The 20,742-nt window shown below is 42.6% G+C and overlaps 1 pseudogene; it reads right to left on the reverse strand.

Annotated features, from left to right (window-relative positions):
• Positions 1 to 900: 900 nt before the first annotated feature.
• Positions 901 to 6,348, reverse strand: LOC117694153 (S-phase kinase-associated protein 1 pseudogene; annotated as a pseudogene).
• Positions 6,349 to 20,742: the final 14,394 nt, after the last annotated feature.

The raw sequence follows: 20,742 nt of genomic DNA on the forward strand, positions 1-20,742 counted from the left end.
TGCTGCTATGAACACTGACGTAGATTGTGTGTGGATATATGTTCTCAATTCTCTTGTCATGTATGCAAGGATACTCGGAGAATCCTAGGTCATACTGGCACCCTGCACTGTGGCTTGAGGAACTGACAGTCAGTTCCATTTACAATTCCAATCCTGTCTCTTTTCAACTCATGCCTTCTCCCAAAGCAAGCTAAGCTTCTGGCTTTCCTGCCCTAGAACGGAAAAGAGACATGGCCACCTTAGCCTGGTTCCAACTACAATTAGTAGCCTTAGAGCCCTGCCCTTCCTATGCCACAGGCATCCAGCCTTTCTGCATCATTGTAGTAGGTGTTGGGGTTTGTAGTTCCTGTGATCCAGGCCTGGGAGCAACCATGTCCCCATTTCCTTTATCCCTATGAACAATCCCATCTCCCTTTACAAGCTTGGGCAGGGTGGTAAAACCTCCCACATTTAGAAACATCAGGCACCAAACCTTTGTTTTGTTTTGTTGTTTTGTTTTTTGAAGTAAGAATCATTTTTAATTGAAAAGCTAACAAATTTTTGAGTTACGGTCCCCCCCTCCCAAATCACAAACGGGGTAGTAAACTAAATCTCTAGTCAACAAAAGACAAAACAAGGCCTCAGATGCCATGAAGAGAGCCCAGCTGCACACGAGCTTCCCAGCAGCATGGAGGTCGGAAGACATTCGCATGGTTAACTTCAGGTTGCCTTGTTCCAGTTTCTGATTCGTGAACAAATATCATGTTTTGTGAATTCTACTTCAGCATACTTCTCCTAAGTTTTTTTTTTTTTACAATGCCAACTTTGAAAGGCTCACTGAAGTTAACTGGACATGAACTAGATAGAGGCAGAAGTCACTTTACAGAAAGAGGGAAAGCCCAGAATCCATAGTTCGGTTTTATTCAGAGTAATGAGGGGGCGGGGGGGAAGGAAACTTCTGCTCAGAGAAGAAGTTCAGCCACTGGTCTGATCTGGACTGGAACTCCACATGCAATGAGGACAAGACTGTGTTTATCCACTGATCTCCAGTATCGACCGTTATAAACACAGCAGTGCAACTAGCATTTGGAACGACACCTCTAGTGTTACCGTGACAGGGACAGCAGCTCACTTCTCTTCACACCATTGGTTCTCTTTGCGTGCCTGGGCCTCCTCCTTTTCAGTAAAGTCGTTTTTGATATAAAAGGTTTTATGAATCTCCTTAGGAGTTTCCCCCTTAATAATATTGGCCACAGTCTTGCATGTGACATCAAGCAAACCTTTGATGTCTAACTAGTTTGCAGTCAGAATAAGTTCAAAAAGTGTTCTTTGGTTAACTTTCAGGAATTCTTGGTCCCAGAAGTATCATCTATCTGCTCTTCCTTGTTCTCATCGTCCTCAGGATGGGTGGTGGGTGCACCACTGAGTGACCTTTTAAAAAAAAGAATTGCTGCATTAACATTTGGCAAAGGAACAGCATCATCATCTCCCTCGTCATCCATTCCCAAATCTTCCAGCATGGTCTTGATGGTCACAGATTGTTTGGCAATTTCTACATCAACTTCAAATATCTCTCCATCAGAATTCTGCAACTTCATCGTAAGCACAGTGCTCAAGACCTCAGGGCCCAAGGCTGACGGACGAGTTCACAACCAAACAGAAGTATTGAGAACAAGGGCACTGCTACACCAAACCTTTGTAATGCACTGTCACTCCTTCCCTCTTCCAGGAAGGAGGGGAAAGAAGATGACACATGGCTTCTCTGGGCTTCTAGAAACTTCTGTCACACGAGTCCCCTCTATTTTTCATTGTTGAAGTCCAGGAGACAAGTTTCATTTCTCTCTAACTTTCGGCTTGACCTCTGACCCTCTGCTCTGAAGAGACCTTTCTGAGGGAAGCAGGTCTGACTTAAATTTGACAATTTTGAGTTCAGTAACTTGTCTTTCAGCACCTCGGACCTGAAAGGAACTCTCAGCTACTTTGGACAGAGCTTCAGTCTACCCTCCCTCCCCCTCACCTCAAGATAAGGGCTCTTTCAGTGGGGATCTGATGGAACCCCAAGCCACTGTGTATCCAGAAACAGACTGACTTCCCTTCCTAGGCTGTAATAAAAGAAGCCAGATTTTAGGCAGATTCCCATGTGTGAACCTCTGTCTTTTCCCTGTCCCCAGCTGCATGTGTCCTTCTTTTTACCCACAAGTCCCCATGTTCCAGAGGAGGCTAGCCATTGCTCCCTTCTGTCAGGTTCCAGATAAACCCACACCTGAATCTTGGTTGTGGATTTGGGGAAAGGCAAGAAGACTTGTTCTGAAACAGCTTCAGGTTCCTCACAGGACTCATGGCTTCCCCAGCTGCTGCCCTTTGGTTATTTCTCCAAAGTCAGGTCAACCAGAGTAGCCAGATTGTTTCAGATCTACATAAACTGGGATAGCTCCAGCTGACTTAGCACCTGCTGGGTGGCTGACATTTCACGTTGTGTCCGGTTTGTTAGGTGGCATCAAGTTCTATACATTGTACGGTATTTTCACAACAGTGCATTTGGAAGAAAATGTCTCAGGGAAGGTCAGAAATGGGCGTGACGTAGCCTCTGCTTTGCATTAACCGGACAAATGATATCATCTCTCCTCAGCTTTTCTCTGTACACAAGTGAAGCCCATGGTAACTATATACACTAATGAGATCATTATGAATATCATAATGGTGTGTTTTCTGACCTAGTTTGTTGTTTTCCATTACCAAATATATACACAACGTTGGAAGGGTCTACTGTCCTCTCTGTCTCTATCTCCGTCTCTCTGTCTCTGTCTCTCTGTCTCTCATCTTTCTCTCTGTCTCTCAATCTCTCTACTCTCTCTCTCTTCCTCCCTCCTTCCTTCCCTTCCCTTTGGAAACAAAGAAAAGAATTTATGAGTGGCTCTAATTCAAGAGCTTTCACAGTTCTGTGTACTTTAATAGATAATTAAAGACACAGGGGCCCTTTGCTCAGCTCTGAAAATGTTTTCTTGGTTTTGTTAGGTATCCAACCATAATCTCCATTACCCTTTTTTTAAAGGTATTTCTATATATTTAAAAGAGTAATGTAGGTTCATAGCAGGCAGAAAATACAATATAAGGTGAAAACAGTGCAACTGCATACCAACCGCAAAGCCACCTCCATGTCCCCCACCCCCAGGAAAGCTCTGTGGAGGCTTCTGTAACTGGCCTTTTGACTTTTTTTTCTTTTTTTCTTTTTAAGATACATAGATTTCCAAGCAGGCCAGCATTTGGAGAAGGTGCCAGCTTGAGTTGCTTTGTCTGTGTTGTAAAGACACTTGGGCTTTCCTTGTTGACTAGTCCAGGAAAGACTGGTGGGTGAGTGGATGCTGGAGCAAGTTCAGGCCTAAAGAGTGGTTCTTCTCAGGCTTCACTCCTGTGGGGTGGGCTGAGGATTCCATAGATGCTAAACTCCCAGAGCTATGCAGAGACTGCATCTCAGAGCCATGAGTGGGGGGTTGGTCTCCAGAAGAAGGACTAAAGGCTGCTTTCCAGACAGGGTCACCATCATGACCCCCCCCCCCCTTTTTTCTAGTTGAGGCAAACACTCCTTTTTGCAATCATTACTTCTTGCTCAAGGGAGAGAGGAACAATAATATATATGTTTAAACATTCTAAAAGCATGCAAACAAGTATGAAAGAAGGCCCTGCAAACCAGGGGAGGCAAAAGCAGAGAGCAAGACAAGCCAAGACCGGAGTGTGCAGACCTAAATCTCTGACATCCTCTACCTCCCCCGCCCCCAAGAATGCAAGGAAAAGTCTTACCCTTCACATCTGCACTTACTGCAGCCTTTATTTTTATCACCTTGTTTGAATCTTGCCCTGCTCTGCTTTGATGAACCGTGGGGCCACATAGATCTACGTTCAAATTTAGCCATGCAGCTAAGATACCACTGCTGTATCTTGTGCTGTATCTTAGCCGTTCCCTCATGTGTGAAAGGGGCTCAAGAATGCCTAGATTAGAAGTGAAAATGAGATAAGATGCTTTGGTGAATTAATGCACATTCCTCACCCTCTCATCCCCAACCCTGGTCATATTCTAGACCTAGAACTTCTGAATTTACTTAGAAATTAGCAATTTATAGATACAATTATAATGGATCAGGGTGGCCACTACTCCAATGACTGATGCCTTTATAAAAATAGGAAAGGGACAGAGATGGATGTACGAGGGGCAGGGATGCCCAGGATTACCAAGTGGCTACCTGGTGGGAAGCTATGGAGAAGCTGGGGAGTATTCTTGTTTTATTTATTTTCTCTAATATTCTCTCTCTCTCTCTCTCTCTCTCTCTCTCTCTCTATCTCTCTCTCTCTCTGTGTGTGTGTGTGTGTGTATGTGTTTGTACGGGCACACATGTACGTGGGCACACCTTTGTGTGGATGGACTTGTGCTTGTGAATGTGGAGGCCCGTGGTTAATGTTGAGAATCATCCTCAATGGCTCTTCCACTTTATTCAATGAGGCAAGGACAGTCTCTCAGTGAGACCTGGAGCTTGTGATATGGCTAGTCTCACTAGCCAGCTTGCTGTGGGGACCTCTGTTACGTGTGGACCAGGGGCACAGCTAAAGAACAGCTGCCAAGGTCAATGACTACAGGATGCCTGGCAGGCCTGTGGCTTGTGAGGGACCTAGATAAAGCAGAACTGTTGAAAGCAAAAGCAAAACTTGCTTCCAGGCAGCATCCTCCAGTTCCTCAGAAACCATTCTGGTTTGAATTAAACCCCACACCCACTCTTGTTCCTTTTAACAGGAAAACAGCTTCAAGGATCATGACCATATCTTTTTTGTCCCCCTTGTTGGATATATCCTAATATCAAATGTGGGTATCCTAATATCAAATGTGGGTATACCTTTGTTGTACCCTCCTGTCTTCCAGCTAGAGGGAATGCACTTGCTGCTCCTGTAGCGGACAGGTTTGGTTGTTGGCGTGAATGGCTTCCTGATGCAAAGAGCAACTGTGTGTTGCCTTTTCTGTCTTTGCTTGAGGAGCTGTCCTGAGTCTTGATGCGAGTACCAAGTACACTGAGAACGTCTCCTACCTTCTGGGTTTGTGTTGTGGAGATGGGTGAGTCTGCCATGGTGGGGGAATGGTGGGCACACTTTTTAAAATGATATTGTCTGAGAAATTGTGCTTACAATGCAATTCTTTCCACCTTCCAAGTACCAGGGTTTTCCAGTGTCTTTTATTCTTGATGAGCCTCTTCATGAGGTAAAGAACTTTTTGCATTAAAAAAATGTTTCACTGTAGAGAAAACTATTCTTGTTTTGGGATTAATGTTTTTTTAATGAATATTGTACAGTGGTGGCAGGGTGTGCCAAATCATGTGTGTTGACGCCAAAGAATAACTTTGTGGAATTGGTTCTGCCTTTCTGCCGTATATTGCAGGAATGGAACTCGGGTTTGAAAGGCCTTGACCTTTGCCACCAAGCCATCTCAACAGCCTGAACAAACATTCTTGACATTGCCTCCCTCGGAGTTTCGAAGTTAACAGTTTAAAAACTTTGAAAATCTATTTTTCTACATCTGACATCTGTGTGTGGCTATCCTTTTGGACAGCAGCCAACATTCCCATCTGGCCCGTGTTTACAAAGCAAGGCTCTAAGAGTACACTATTAGAGAATAAAAAAAATGTTTAAATGATAATATTCCATGGATCTAAACATTTTTCTTCATTTTTTAATTCTAAAATTATAATATAATTACATCATCCCCCCACCTTTTTCCCGAAATCCTTCACATCTTCTTCCTTGCTCTCTTTCAAATTCAAGGCCTGTTTTTCAATAGCTGTTGTTACATATTTCTAAATATAATGTGCTAAGTTTGTATAATTTTATTCATATATGTGTTTTTAGAGTGGGCCATTTGCTTTGGATAACCAATTGGCATGCTCTTCCCTGGAGAAGACCATTGCTCCCAGTCTCAGCATTCCCTAGTTACTTGTAGTTCGTTATGTAGGGTTGAAGGTTTCTTCCTTTCTCCTTTGGCATAGCTCTTGTTGCTGTCCTCCTTCAGCTGATGTTTTGGCAGATATGTTGCTGAGACTTTATGGGTGTAAATTCTGACATTACTAGGAAATACAGTCTCACAGCAAACTCCCTGATCCTCCGGCTCTTAGCATCTTTCTGCTCCATCTTCTTCCCTTCTAAGCATGAGGTCCCATGAGCAACAAACATTGCTCTTGCAATGGAAAACTTGCTCTGTTTACCTTGATTACCTGAACTCTTGCCATCAACAGACTCTCTTCCTTGCTTCTGGGAGTCTTCTCTTCTGTCTCCATCTGCGAGCCTTTCCATTGACTTGGACTGCCTGAAGATTCTCTTGAGTCCTGAGTGCATTGCGCAGCGCCTGGCTGTCATAGCTATTCTTGTTTGTCAACTTGACTCCATCTGGAGTTAACTAAAACCCTGAAATGGCAGGATTTCTGCTTACTTTTAGGTGGGAAGATCTCCTTCTAATCTGGATCTTTGAGATAGGAAGACACACCTCTAATCCAGATCTTTAACTCAGATCAAACCTGGGCCGTGCCTTCTGTTAGAAGCCTATACAAAGGCACGAAGAAGCTTTTGATTTTTGCCTGCCTGCTTTCACCTCTGTCGGAAACCTATAATGTATAAGGACATGGGAGAAGGAAGTTTTGCTCCCACCTTGCTAGCAATTCTAATTCTTCAGTGGCATTAGAGCTTTCTTCTTCAGGATTCCAAGGTGTACTTTGAAAGCCAGCCAAGTCAACCAGCCTTGTAACTGCATGGATTCTTGGACATTCCATTCTTAGCCAGACATTGTTGGATTAGCTGAACTACAGCTAATAAATCCTCTGGGAGAGAGAGAGAGAGAGAGAGAGAGAGAGAGAGAGAGAGAGAGAGAGAGAGAGAGAGAGAGGAGAGAGAGAGAGAGAGAGAGAGAGAAAGGGAGAGAGAGAGAGATTAATTTTCTAAGCTCTGTTACTCTAAAGAACCCTGACTAACACATTGGCTGTGAGCACAGCGGCTCACTGAATGTTGTTGTATCCTTGCTTAAGTTTTTTCAGTAAAATGGTAGGCAGACCACTAGAAATAAAATGGAATATATAAGGGGACATTTGATGTTGATTTGAAAAGAAAATACCAGAAATGTCCCCAGATAGTACTGAGGTACCACACACTTAGGCACAATACTTCAGAGTTGATTAGCCTTACCAGACATTTCAATGTGTCCTTTTACTAAGACAGTTTCTTTAGTCCCCAATATTAGCTAACACTTCCATTTGGGAGGTGACTTCTTTGTCTAGCCCTAAAGTCTTCTGACCTTAAAGCCTCAGTCATCCTTGCTGCCTCTCTTGTTCTTGCTTCTCTTTTTCTCACTTGTATGGTTGATCAATTGTTGCCAATTGTTGCCAATTGTTTCTTCAACTGTGCTGTGAATGGTCTTACTGTTTCTCCTTTCTCTCTCTTGAGCTTCCCTTTTCTGACTCTAGTGATCAAACATCGAGAAGAAGAAGACAATAGTCCCCTAACTGAGTAACCAACCGCATTCTCCAGTACACACACACACACACACACACACACACACACACTCACACACACACACACACACTTCACACTCTTTTGGCATTTTAACTGTTTTAGGGTGAAGGGCTCTACAACCTCATTATCCCTCTGTCTAGCACTAAGCATGTTGTTTGAATTTGAATTTCAGAAACCACTTTGTCTGTTGGGCCCCCTCAGCTTTCCTATGCCTTTGGATTTCTGAGGCTTTTTATTTGAGTCTCCTAGGTGCCTACCCAAAGAACTTTCAGGACAAATTTCTCAGAGCTAGAAAAGCTTCTTCAAGTCCCCCAACCCTAGAAATTCTCCATATCTATAGTCTTATATTCACATGATGCTGGCTCTCTTACCACTCACTTACACAACCTTCTACTTAAGTGGAATTTTTGACCTTCTAACTATATTAGAATGTCTTTAGCTTGCAAGGGCCTTTTCCTAAGTGAATCTTCCTCCAAGTTTTCCACAGTCTGATGCAAAGACTCAAAAAAGCCAGTGTGTTTATTGCAGGGGCTCACTGGCTACTGGACGGAAAGTTGAGATGCAGATGGAACTTCAGTATCCCATCCCATAATAGAGATGGATACAAATTTAATAATATAGGTTGTCTGTTATAATACTATATCTGTCACCACAGATTATTTAAATATGGCATTATTATTCATATACCTATGAGAACAGGGCACTGGCTCTAAGATCCCCTATTATAACTGCCTGTTAACAAAAGTGCTGGAGTCCATGTAGCTATGACACAATGAGAAGTGACAGAATCTCGGGCCAAGTCTGGATTCCTTTGCTGAAAGGCACCAATTTCAAATTATTTTCAGACATTGCTAACTGCAATTTCAGCCTTAGATACTTGATCTCAGAATAAATAGCTAATTCTGACACTTGAATTCTAGTTTAAATGTCTATTAAATCTAGGTTTCACGAGCAATGAAGGCTGAGGCAGACACTTAGAGGACAGGAGGAACCAAAGTGTGTTGGGAGCCGTAGTGGCAAGATGGCACGGACATCCTGTCCTCCCACTTGTAAACAACTGACTGCGCAGGTGCAAAAGGCACGCCAAAGTCACTGCCCATCCCGGGGCGTAATATGGGGTGATGAGTGAACAGCCAATCAGAAGTGAACATGCCACTCTAGGGTATATATAGCAGTGCATTCCCGGGCTTGGGGTCTTTTCCGCTTTTGCTGTTACAAGAAGTAAAGCCTCGTCTGTAGTGATACCTGATTACTGCCTCCGTGTCCTTCTTCGCGGGCGAAGGGGACACAGAAGAGGTGCTCGCAACAACTGGAGCCGAAACCCTGGAATTTCAAGGTGCCGCGGAAGACCACCCAAGTTTTGGGGCGGGTTAAAAAACTACAGGATACGAGGTACACCTTTGGAAGGTATGCTTGGGGTAGAAACCTTCGTTGCGGGTGGATATTCACCCATTGCCACCGCAGCAATAGCTAGCCTCTTGATTGCGTTGCTTTCAGCTATTAGGGCAAGTCAAGAGGTTTCAAGAGAGGTCAGCTCCAGGCTATCAGAACCAGAGTGTGTTAGTGTTAGCCGGCATCAGGCCAAGGAGCCTGGAGGTCAGGCCAAAGAGCCTGGAGAGATAGAGTACTCAAAAGGAACAAGGGCTACTGCAGAGTCCATTAAGCTTGAGGACCCTCCACCGAATGGTGGAGAGAGAACGGAGGTCAAAAGGACCCCCCTGTACTTCATTAAGGAGCCTGACTCCATAGAACTGGGCAGCTCCGAGGAGGAGAGCATAGAGGAGGAAGTAGCCGCTTGTGCAAAGGATAGCCGTTCTGAGATAAGACTAAGAAAGATCTTAAGTCACTCAGCACAGCCCCACCGACCTCGGCCGGCGCCAGCGGCTCGCTCAGGCTCGAGGGTCCCCTGCCGTGCTTCTGCCTTGGGCTGTGGGAACAGAGTCCCTGCGATGGGGCCTGGGTCAGACTGGTTGCAGAAGCGTCTGTGCTCTGCTACCGGCGGCGGCTTGCAACAAGGCAGAGCCAGAGCAAGGGTGCGGGGCGGCGGGCACACGGGGAGTGTCCCGCGGGCTTAGAGCAGGCAAGGCCAGTGATGAAACATATGATTTCTGAGGATGCTGCGGCTGAAGGCCGTGCAGCCAACAGGAGGCTGCAGGATTGGCTAAGGGCTTGCTGTGGCCCAGGGAGGGGGGGCTGTTTGTGCTTATTCCACAGGTGAAAACAATTCAATTTGGGTCCCTATGCGGCTGGTGCAGATTGTGAAGAATGAAGCTAGGTTGCAAGATTACGGTTCTGAGTCTCCAGACACTGCCGTTCGAGTTGGTGATAAGTATACCACTGTGGGCCATAGTCAGATCTTAAACTGTTCTCTTGCCAGTATATTCAAATGCTGAAGTACTGCCTAGTTCAAAGCTATTGAGAGTTACTTGGTTGCCCTGGCCTCAGGCGCATCTGCCAAAAGCCTGGGTCATAAATGCTACAAGTTTTCCATTAGATTTTACACTTTGTTTTGTGGCAGCAAAACTTTATAACATAAAGGTAATCCACTTGGTGTTGATTTGAGAGAAAATAGATTGCTTACATCGTTAAAGATTGGTTTTTTGATTTGCCTATGTTTATAGAGAAAAGATACAACATGTGTCTTTTAAGGTTTACAGTTTAAATTTAAGGTTCAAAGCTAAAGCCAAAATACACAATTCTGCTTAGCCAAGCCTCAGCGAACAGGCCTGAGGGAGGTTACATTTACATTTGAATTAGGACTGAGCTGCAGAAGCTCAGGTGTTAAAAGCTCCTTTTGTTCTGGGTCTTTAGACCAGGCCCTAGAAATGTGCTTAAGGGAATTTGTCTTTTGTTCTCATTGTTTCTTGTGAGAGGAGGGGTAAACCTAAGACCCAAAGATTTTACAACAGTCTGTGGGCTAAAGGTTATGATTGTACTGCAGAAATTAAAATTATGCCTGCTTCCCTCCATGAGTATAGCTGTGTCTGCTGATAGAATATGGTTCAGGTTGTTTTAATTCCTCTGTATTTGGAATTGTTGAGGATGAGATGCTTTAGATTCCTTTAATGTGTGTAACAATTGTTAGAGAATAAGATTGGCTTTTATCCGATATTCTCATTGGACAAAAAAAGATTGGTTATTAAATTAATCCAAAATAAAGTTCAAATTTAAGATTTATACAGCCTAACTTGTCTATTCCAGCTGCCATTTTAATAAATGCTTATAAAATTTTATAGATATAAAAAATGTTTTTATACCATCTCTTTACATTTCTGGTAAAGGTGAAAGGTTTACAGGTAATAAATTTATTCATAATTTTTAAGAGCCCATGAAGCGATATTTGTTAAAAATAATTGCTTCAAAAACTGGTTAATTGTTTTACATTTTATATATATACAAATATTGTTGTTGCTTTAATACAAAAAATTAAGAGGTTAAATCTTTTGGTGTATATTATTCATTGTGTGATACTTTATTAGTGGATTTCTCTAAAGAAATTTTTTCTGCAAGCCATTGCTCCAATATAACGAGCTTTAAAAATTTTTTAAAAATACTTGTTACTTCAAAAAAGGATTCAAAGACAGTGTCTTTCAATATTTGAGTCAAATTGGGGGTAGAGAGATAGCTCAGCCATTAAAGGCTGGACTTAATTTAAAATATAAAGGCTGAACTCCCAGCAACCACATGGTAGCTCACAACCATTTGTGGTGGGGATCTAAGGCCATCTTCTGGCTTGTGAGTGTACTTAAAAAAGAAAATAGTTTACTTTTAATCTTGATTTGTTCTTAGTGATTTTTAAAGGTTGTTAAGAGATATTATTTGGCTAAAACCTCATCTTAAGCTTAACATAGGAGGATTTAAAACCTCTGTTTAATGTTTTCATAGGGATGCAAGTCCTAAATTAAATCATATGTGTATTTTCTTGAGTTTATCTTGCTTCAACACAATTAAATTATGTGTTGTAGCCACTGTTTTAAATGTTAAAAAGGGGTATATCTGCCTTTGTCTTGTTAAATATGTTTCATAAAGTGCAAAATGTTTCGGCTACAAGATTTAATATCTCTAGCCATTTAAATAACATTAAAATTAATAAGGTGTTTGGGAATGCATCTGCACAACCGGTGTAGGTGTGTGTGGACCCTCCATTTTTCTTTATGTTATCCAACTTTCAGAATAATTCTGATATCTTGGATTGTAAAAATGTTACATGCTTTTTAGCACAAGGCTAGAATGGATCACTAGACCTAGCCATGGTTAATAAAGTTACAGCAGCTACTGTTGTTAATCAAATCTCAGAAAAGACTTCTGAGGCTTTGACCCTCCCACAGAAAGTGGATGCGTTTCAGACATCCTGTTGGTCAATCAGAGAGTTGATTGGCTCCAAGCCCATGTGGAGCAGCTCACAGATGTGGTTCAAATAAGCTGCCTGTCAGCAACCCCACATCCAGGTATTACACCTCTGAGATTTGTGAATGATACATTTATTCAAAGCCATAATCTTTCTGCTTGCTTAAAAGAGAATTGGAATGGGAAGTTGGACCAGGTGCAACACCAATTGCAGATCCGGATTTCGAGCCTTGATGGAACTCGAGTGGACCCTGCTACCCCTGGCGATTTTACTTCTTGGCCTACCTCCGCCTTTTCCTTCTTTCTTTCTCTCTTTCTTAAAGGGTGGGAATAGGCCTGCTTGGTGCAGCCCTATGCTGTGGATTAGTGTTCATTATGGTTGGTTTGTAAGCTCAAAGCCCAACAAAAACGTGACAAGGTAGCTTAAAGCCTAAGCACTCGCAGTCTTGGAGCAAGCATCTCCCCCTGAAATTTGGCTATCTGGGCCAAGAAAGTAGCTGATGACTGAGACCCTCAGTCGATGCACCCCAAGGGTTCAGCCCATTGCACTGGGTCGATGAGAGGTCTAAGTCCAGCCAGCCCTTGCCTGAATAACTGGTACCTGAATATTTAGAGGTGTTTGCGAGTGGGTACTCGACAGGGAATGTTCCACGAGTGTGGATAGATTTCCCGAAAGTATGCCTGATTGCACAAAGGTTTGATGCCAAGAAACCTCCCCTGGTGGCGCCCCAGGGTGGAGGCTCCCTTTCCCCGACAAAAGGCATCGAGATGGGTATGGGAAGTAAACCCATTACAATATCTCATTTTGCACAGGGGATCAGGCCTCTGCTTTCCCTCACTGAGTTGGTGCCGCGCTTGATAGGCAATAGGCTGTTCCATCTTAAATATATAGATAGGGGGAGATGTTGGGAGCCGCAGTGCTAAGATGGCGCGGACATCCTGTCCTCCCACTTGTAAACAACTGACTGCGCAGGTGCAAAAGGTACGCCAAAGTCACTGCCCATCCCGGGGCGTAATATGGGGTGATGAGTGAACAGCCAATCAGAAGTGAACACGCCACTCTAGGGTATATATAGCAGTGCCATTCCCGGGCTTGGGGTCTTTTCCGCTTTTGCTGTTACAAGAAGTAAAGCCTCGTCTGTAGTGATACCCGATTACTGCCTCCGTGTCCTTATTCGCGGGTGAAGGGGACACAGAAGAGGTGCGCGCAACAAAAGTGGATAAGATTGGCAATGTTTAGTAAAAATTAGGTGATACACAAACATGACCAAGACATCCAGGATCTGTTACACTTGTCCTTATTACACAAAGGAACAATCTATGATTCTTGAGATATTTCCGGAGGGTCTATACCTAAATTGTTTAAGGATTGAGAAGAATTTCTCAAACTTGTTAGCTGTATCTTATATTCTGTAGTAAGAGCTTGGCAGTCAGTAAATGTTTTGAATAAAATAAAGAACAGAAGTTTTTCTGCATTGCTATAATAATACAGACTTAATTTCTCCTGTTGATAATTTGGTCAGATAATAGATATGGCAAGAAACTAAACCTACAACAACCTAGAAGTGAAACTGCACTATAATTTTTTTGAGCCTCTTGCAAGTTTTTCTCAACTTACAGAAGTTTTCTTGATTTCCCTGAAAAGATACAACTCCCTAATGCAATTGAATAAATGGATCTAAGTACTTTTGTATACAAATAATGAGAAAAAGAGCTAAATTCTACTTGGCATCCAGGTGTGTCAGCTCATGCCTATAATCCTAGAATTCTGAAAATAAAGAAGAAAGATTAGAAGTTTAAGTCCAGCCTGGGCTACATGAAATCCCATCTTAAGAAAACTGAGTAGTAGCCGGGCAGTGGTGGCACATGCCTTTATTCCCAGCACTTGGGAGGCAAAGGCAGGCAGATTTCTGAGTTCGAGGCCAGCCTGGTCTACCGAGTGAGTTCCAGGACAGCCAAGGCTATACAGAGAAACCCTGTCTCAAAAAACAAAAACAAAAAACAAAAAAAAACAACAAAAAAAAGAAAATTATCACTGAGTAGTGATAATAATACTATTAATAATTGTACTAAAGAGAAAGTTGAATGCAAACTATTGAAAATAGTTATTGAAAGGACAGATAAGGCTTATACTAGATGTGAAACTAGTGTGCAAATACATGCATCAAAAGCCCAGGGGAGGTTCCTCAAAGGAGGTGGCCCTGTCAGTGGTATAAACTAGAGACATACTTCACTAGATGAACCCTTAAGTGGGCTGATGAAGCTAATGGGCAATGTTAAAGCCATGCAATTTCTAAACTTAAGACTGCCTGTCACCTCAGAAGTGACAATGAAAGTAGATGTGAAGAATAATTTATCTTTTACAATGTATCATCCAAGTACCCACAAGCACTGCTGTTCACTTCTTGAGGTCTGACCGAGACATTCAGGTGTTAGTGTGTTAGTGAACCTGATGATTTCCAGTATCCACCAAATCACCATGTACTTAAGATAAAAATGGACACACAAGATGAAGAGATGGTGGGTTACTGACTTGTAAAAAACATGTGAATTCAGAAAGAAGACTGAAAAGATGGAGTGTACCTCTCAACACTTCTCTTGTGTGTGTGTCACAGTGTTCATGCAGCTGAAGGAGTGGATGCTCTGAAATGATGAGATTATTAATTTTGGCTGTGCATTCATCCCATACATCCCAGGCTCGCCATCATCCCCTACATCCCAGACTCTCCATCATCCCATACATCCCAGACTCTCTACCATTCCATACATCCTCCACACTCTTCAAACCCTGCTTGCCTAGCTATAAAACAGTCCGTTCTTCCTTCCCTTCACTGTACTCGACTTTTGCTTCCCTAACTATAAAGGCTCTAAGGGCATATTCATTCAGAAAAAAAAAAAATGGTTCTCACAAAGAACTCCAAAGACAAAGGTCATATTTGCATTGAGTAGAGTTTTTAGACAAGTTTATGATGAAGGGGCTTTAAGATACCTGTCCTGACAACCTTGTAAGCATTGAACAGGGATCACTTCCCACCAATGGAAACTCTTGGTGCGAAGTAGGCCTTTGTCTTAAGTAAGTCCTAGGATAATAATTGTCTTCTTTGTGACTAGTTCATCCCATTGTAGCCTTAACTTATAGGAAATTGTTTCTAAAGTTTCTGTTAATCTAAAAGAAAAGGGGTCTAACTGGGAGCCAGACTCCTGGGTGAACAATTTTGCATATAAGCAGGCCATTTATTATCTATTTAACAGACTTCTGAGATCCTAAATAAATTTTAGAAGCTTTAGACCTCGTGGAGAAGACTAAAGTATAATAACTTTACATACCAGTAGTGAGCTGTATACAATCATTAGAGGTGACTAGGATACTCTCACGGTATAGGAAACCACAGAAGGCAACTAGGAAAGTTTGTATTGAATGCAGAAGAATTTAAGGCCTTTAAACAAGACATATTCAATGCTGTACCAATTTTTAAAAACTTATAGAAAAACTGAGGTAAAGTTTAAAAATTTTTTTTACAAAGTAAACTGAGATTAGATTTTCATGACCACCGTGTTTACGGAAAAGGGCTGGGTTAGTATGTGACTGAGAGTCAAGAGAGGCTAGGGCAGGAAAAGCCTTAAAGGCTCTCCTAAGAAAAACTGAACTTGAAAACAACAGCACTTAGGTTTTAAAAGAATTGCCCTTGACTGCTGTATTTGGCATCAAATGTCAGACAATGAGATTAGGTAGGGTCTAGGAATCCTATTATCAGAAAGTTGCAGAAATCACCACAGGAGATGACAATGTCCCAAATGATATGGAATCTCTGGGGTGGTGAGAAGTGATTAGGTTCTGAATATCTGTGAATCGAAAGCCTATAGGATTAGCTGATGAATCAGATGCAGGGTGGGAGAAGAAAAGAGTGAAGAATGATTCCAGGATTGATGCTCCCTGCCTCCACGAGGCTGGTGTAGAGGGAGCCACAAAGGAAAAGCCATCGGTGAGGAAGGTGTGTTAGCATAGAAGGCAAAGCGATGAGAGTCAGAATTAAGGTGACACCAATGGACAGCAGAAAGGACAGGGATCATCTAAGAAGCATGGTGGACGTAGAGTGAGAGAAAAGTATAGGATGACTCAATATTCTGGCATGAGGCTGCTATTATTGTTGTTGTTGTCGTTGTCATTGTTATTGGAAATAAAGCACAAAGCTTTCTAAGTTGTCTGACCTGTTAGAGGCTAATAATTTGTAACCTCGGATTTTGATTGCTTATGTGTCTGGTTTTAGAATGTACATTCTCATCCATTGCACAGATGGCACTGTCCCTAGACAAAAGACTAATAGGACAGGCATTTGTAGGCCGGAAAGTACCTTTAGAACAGAGTCTGCCCCTTAGCGTTCCAAGAAGGCAATGCTCCAGGAAAGTCCCCTTGGGTGGCTAATGAAGAAAAGGAAGATGAGCCAGAGGTCCAGGAATCTATTCTTCACTAGAATTCTGGCTCTTATTGTTTTGTCACAGTCTAAAAATGAGGATGCTGGCAAGTGCCAAACCTGCTACTTCGAGTGAAGATGATAACTTTTCAAGTTATGCATTTTGATAAGGAAGACTACTGCTGGGTTCAGCTAAGGTACTCCGTGAGTAGTACACCCTGAATATTACCTGTGTGGTGTGGCCCTTCCTGAGATAAAGGCAAGGATACAATGCACTGAGGACACATCCCTGGAGACGACGCCTTATTTCTCTTTTCCCTGTGACACGTTCTCTCTTTTTTTTTTTTTTTAAAGATTTATTTTTATTATTTTAAATTGTGAGTGTGTGTGTGTGTGTGTGTGTGTGTGTGTGTGTGTGTGTTTGCATGTGCACACATGAGCACAGGTACCTACAGAGGCCAGAGGCATCAGATCCTCTGGAGCTGGAGTTATAGGCAGTTATGAGATAGAACCATCTAAATGTGGATAGTGGGAATCGAACTCAGATCCTCTGCAAGATCAGCACACACTCTCAACCACCAGGCTGCCTTTCTAGCTCCCCTTGTGCCACATTCCATGGGCATATTCTACCTCTAAGTCCCTCTTGAATCCACATATGTCTTGTGTGCACTTGTGTAAGTGTGGGTGGCCTTCACACTACTAAATCTAACTCTCAGGAACATCCACAGTCACTCTCCCCTACAGCTCTGTGTCTTCAAAATATTGGTTTTATTGTTATTTATTCAGTAACACTGAGGTCGACAGATCAGAGATGGCCACCACTAATACCAAGCAAGGGCTTGTTACCCAAGCAAGCACCAGTTTCAAACCCACCTCAAGTGGATTCTGAAAACAGTCTAAGTACTTTGTTATGGTTGATCCCTGGTGTGCTGAGCCTTCGTTCATTCTGCCATTGGGAAGATAGTCTGATATAATTATAATTCTCAAAGGGAAAAGCCTCGTGCCACCAGGTCCCACATGGGGGAACAACAGGGTTAAACAAGAGGCGGGGAGTTATCCAGAAGTTATCCAGGAGAAAAGAGATGCATGGGCAGGTGTCTGTGTTACTGTTTCACCAGAAGAAACAAGTGAGACAGGAAAAGCAGATTTGGGATGAATTAATACAATTTCTACTGGCTTTCTGCAAGGATCAGTTGCTAGTTTTATAGTGTCTTTTCATGAGGAGTAAATCTTCATCAAAGCAGGCCATAAAGCACAAAGGCTCTGAGTTGCCTAATTTGCATTTAAACAAGGTGTTCCTAGCTCATCAATGCCATCTCTTCGGACTGGCTAATTTGGGAAAGGTGGGGTCTGTTCTGGGTCAGCAAGCTTTCGATATACCAAAGGTCAGAACACCCAGATCCAAATCTAAAGTTAACAGGTAATGTACTGTCATCTGGGCTTTTTGCCCTTCTCCTACCTCCTCTTTGTCTGTGACTTCTCCTCACAATGGTCCAGACATGTTGCAATCAGTACCTCAGGTCTGTTGCTTCACTTTGCACTTCCCATTTCTCCTACCTGATGTCATGCAAGCTGTATCCTACAAGATAGTTACAAGGGCCTTATCTCTACCTCCAACTTCGTACTGTCCGCCCTTCCAACTCCTGAGGGACTTCTCTCAGAACTCTAGCAGGCACCTCAGATCCGACGGATATTCCTAGTCCTCTAGTGTCCTAATGACTCTATCCCTAAGCTCAGGAGTTATTCTGTGTGTGTGTGGTTTTTTTTTTTTAAATTATCTATACTGTCAGCAATGTCCTATAGGTTTTTGTTGTTGTTGTTGTTGTTTTGTTTGTTTGTTTTTTCAAAATATAACTCTAAGGAAACAGGCTATTCAGTAACAGATCAGGCTTTATTGCACATACCCTTCACTTGGGTCTCTCCTCTACCTTGTCTGAAATACCGATGTGGCTGACATCCAGAAACTCAATAAGTAGAGACTGAAGATCCCAGAGATGTAAGAAAGAATCTCTTCCTTCAAAAGAAACAAGCAAACAGACGTGAGCAGAAAGATGGCAGATGGCGAGACAAGTGCCACCAACGCACACTCCGTTACTCTGTTTAGCTTCATAAGATGTGAAGTGGTTAGACAAAGTTTAAAAGACCCGGCTCTCCCTTTCACATCACAGAATCGGTAACAACTGGCAACAAAGTCTCTGCTTGCCTCTGGCATCCACAGGTCTGCCTGGCAGGAAAGAAAAAGAACTTCCGGCTGGTGAACAAAGAAGATTGATTTGGGAAATGGTGAGACCTAGAATAAAATCCAAGGTCATCCACTGTGTCCTACAGGCTGCAGCATGTCCTATAATCAGAGTGCTGTTTTTTTGTTTGAATTATTTTAATTATTAGAATGTGTAACTATTAGAATGTAAAGCTTTTAAATATGCAATTAAAGAGTTTAAAACCTTCGTGTGGCAAGACAGCTGAGTGAGAATAGATGCTAATTGAGCAAGCCCGGTCCATTCTTAAATCTCACATAAAGATGGAAGGAGAGAAACAACTTCACAAAGCTGGCTTCCAGATGCATACCATGGCGCAGGCACCCACCCACACATGGCCTTATTACTACTACTACTAATAGTAGTAGTAATAATAATAATTCCTTTTTCAGTTTCAGAATCTGAAAAGAAAAGAAAATAGAAAGACAGCTTTCAGGGTTTGAAACATTTAATGCTGGAATGTTTATATTCCCCATGAATGGAGCTGCTGCAGAGTCAATGCAATTCCTACCAAAGCACACCAGTTCCTTTTGTGCAGAAGAGACAAGTCTATTCTAAAATTCATACAGAAACGAGAGAGAGAGAAAGAGAGACAGAGAGAGAGAGAGGGAGGAAGGGAGAGAGAGAGAGAGAGAGAGAGAGGGAGGGAGGGAGAGAGAGGGGGGAGGGGAGGGGAGGGGAGGAGAGGGGAGGGGAGGGGAGGGGAGGGGAGGGAAGGGAAGGGAAGGGAAGGGAAGGGAAGGGAAGGGAAGGGAAGGGAAGGGAAGGGAAGGGAAGGGAAGGGAAGGGAAGGGAAGGGAAAAGGCCAGAGGAAGGAGGAGAGTGGACTTGAGAAGGAACAAAGCTGAAGGCCTCACTTTCTGATTTCAGACTTCCCACAAAGCTACTGCAAACAGCATTATATAATGGGGGCAGAGAACACACACAGACCTGCACAAAATGGATGTAAAGTTCAGGAATACATCCTGCGTTTATCATCCCGTATGCTGAGACAATTCTACAGAGAAAAATAGTTTAGTTTTTTAAAATAAATTTTATTGGAATATGTACAAAAGAACCTTATCCATACACAAAAATGAGCTCAGAACAGATTAGAGATCTAGTTATGAACAGAACAGACTTAGTTCTTATGAGAAAATCTTAGCAAGTGATAAACAAATTTGGCTTATTATACAACGGAATAACTTTCCATTATGAAAGGAACGAAGTGTTGATATGTGCAGCACAACAGATAAATCTTGGCTTCATTGCTCAAGTGCAAGAAGCAAGCCACAAAATGTCATGGGCTACTCAGTGTCATTTGTATGAAATGTCAACACAAGCAGTTGACCAAGATAGAAAACAGATGGACAACTGCCAGGATTCTGGGAACAGGAAAGGGAAATGGGAATCTCTCTGAGCGAGCATGGTTCCTCCTTTTAGTGGCAATTAAAATTTGCCAAATTAGTGGTGTCGGTTACCCAACTCTATGTAGATACTAAACAGCCCACTGAATTAATACTATGCCAAGAGTTTGTATTAAGTTTATATGGCCTTCTTTTGTGTGTTAACAATATTTCAATAAAACTACTGATCATTTTAAAAATAAATTTAATGAACACATTAAAGAAAACAAAACTCAACAGACCACTTCCTCCACTAGCCCAGCACCCTAATGCAGGCATTTACAGTCCTTCCAAACACAGTCTACTCTCTAACCAAAGCAGCATCCTCTTCTAAAAATGCAAATAAAATCTCTGGGCCTCCAGAGAGAAGCCCTCCACCAGCTTACTGGCTCTTCTTTCCCAGGACTGAGGTGTGCAGCTTACCCTGCCTAATAAAGCCCAAAGTCCTTTCACGACAGAAGAGCTGACAGCAGTGTGCCTTCCCCTGTATCTTCAAACATGAGTACTCTGTAGATGCAGAAAACCTGAGGTCGGAAGTGAAACAGGAGAGGGAAGCACACTGAGCTGTAGCAGGGTCTGACACACCTCCCATCCCTGGCAGACCCCAGAGCTCTCAGAAAACAGACTTTGTCCCCTACCCACCCAATCAGAATGGCTATCATCAAGGAAACATCAAAACAGTAGATAACTGGCAAAGATGCAGGCAAAATTAACCCTGTACACTGCTAATGGGAATGTAAATTAGTGCAGCCACTATGGAAATCAGCATGGATATCCCTTAATAAGCTAAAATTGGTACCACCATATGACCCAGCTGCTAGCTCT

This window comes from Arvicanthis niloticus, chromosome 1, assembly GCF_011762505.2.
Source record: "Arvicanthis niloticus isolate mArvNil1 chromosome 1, mArvNil1.pat.X, whole genome shotgun sequence".
Classification (NCBI taxonomy): domain Eukaryota; kingdom Metazoa; phylum Chordata; class Mammalia; order Rodentia; family Muridae; genus Arvicanthis; species Arvicanthis niloticus.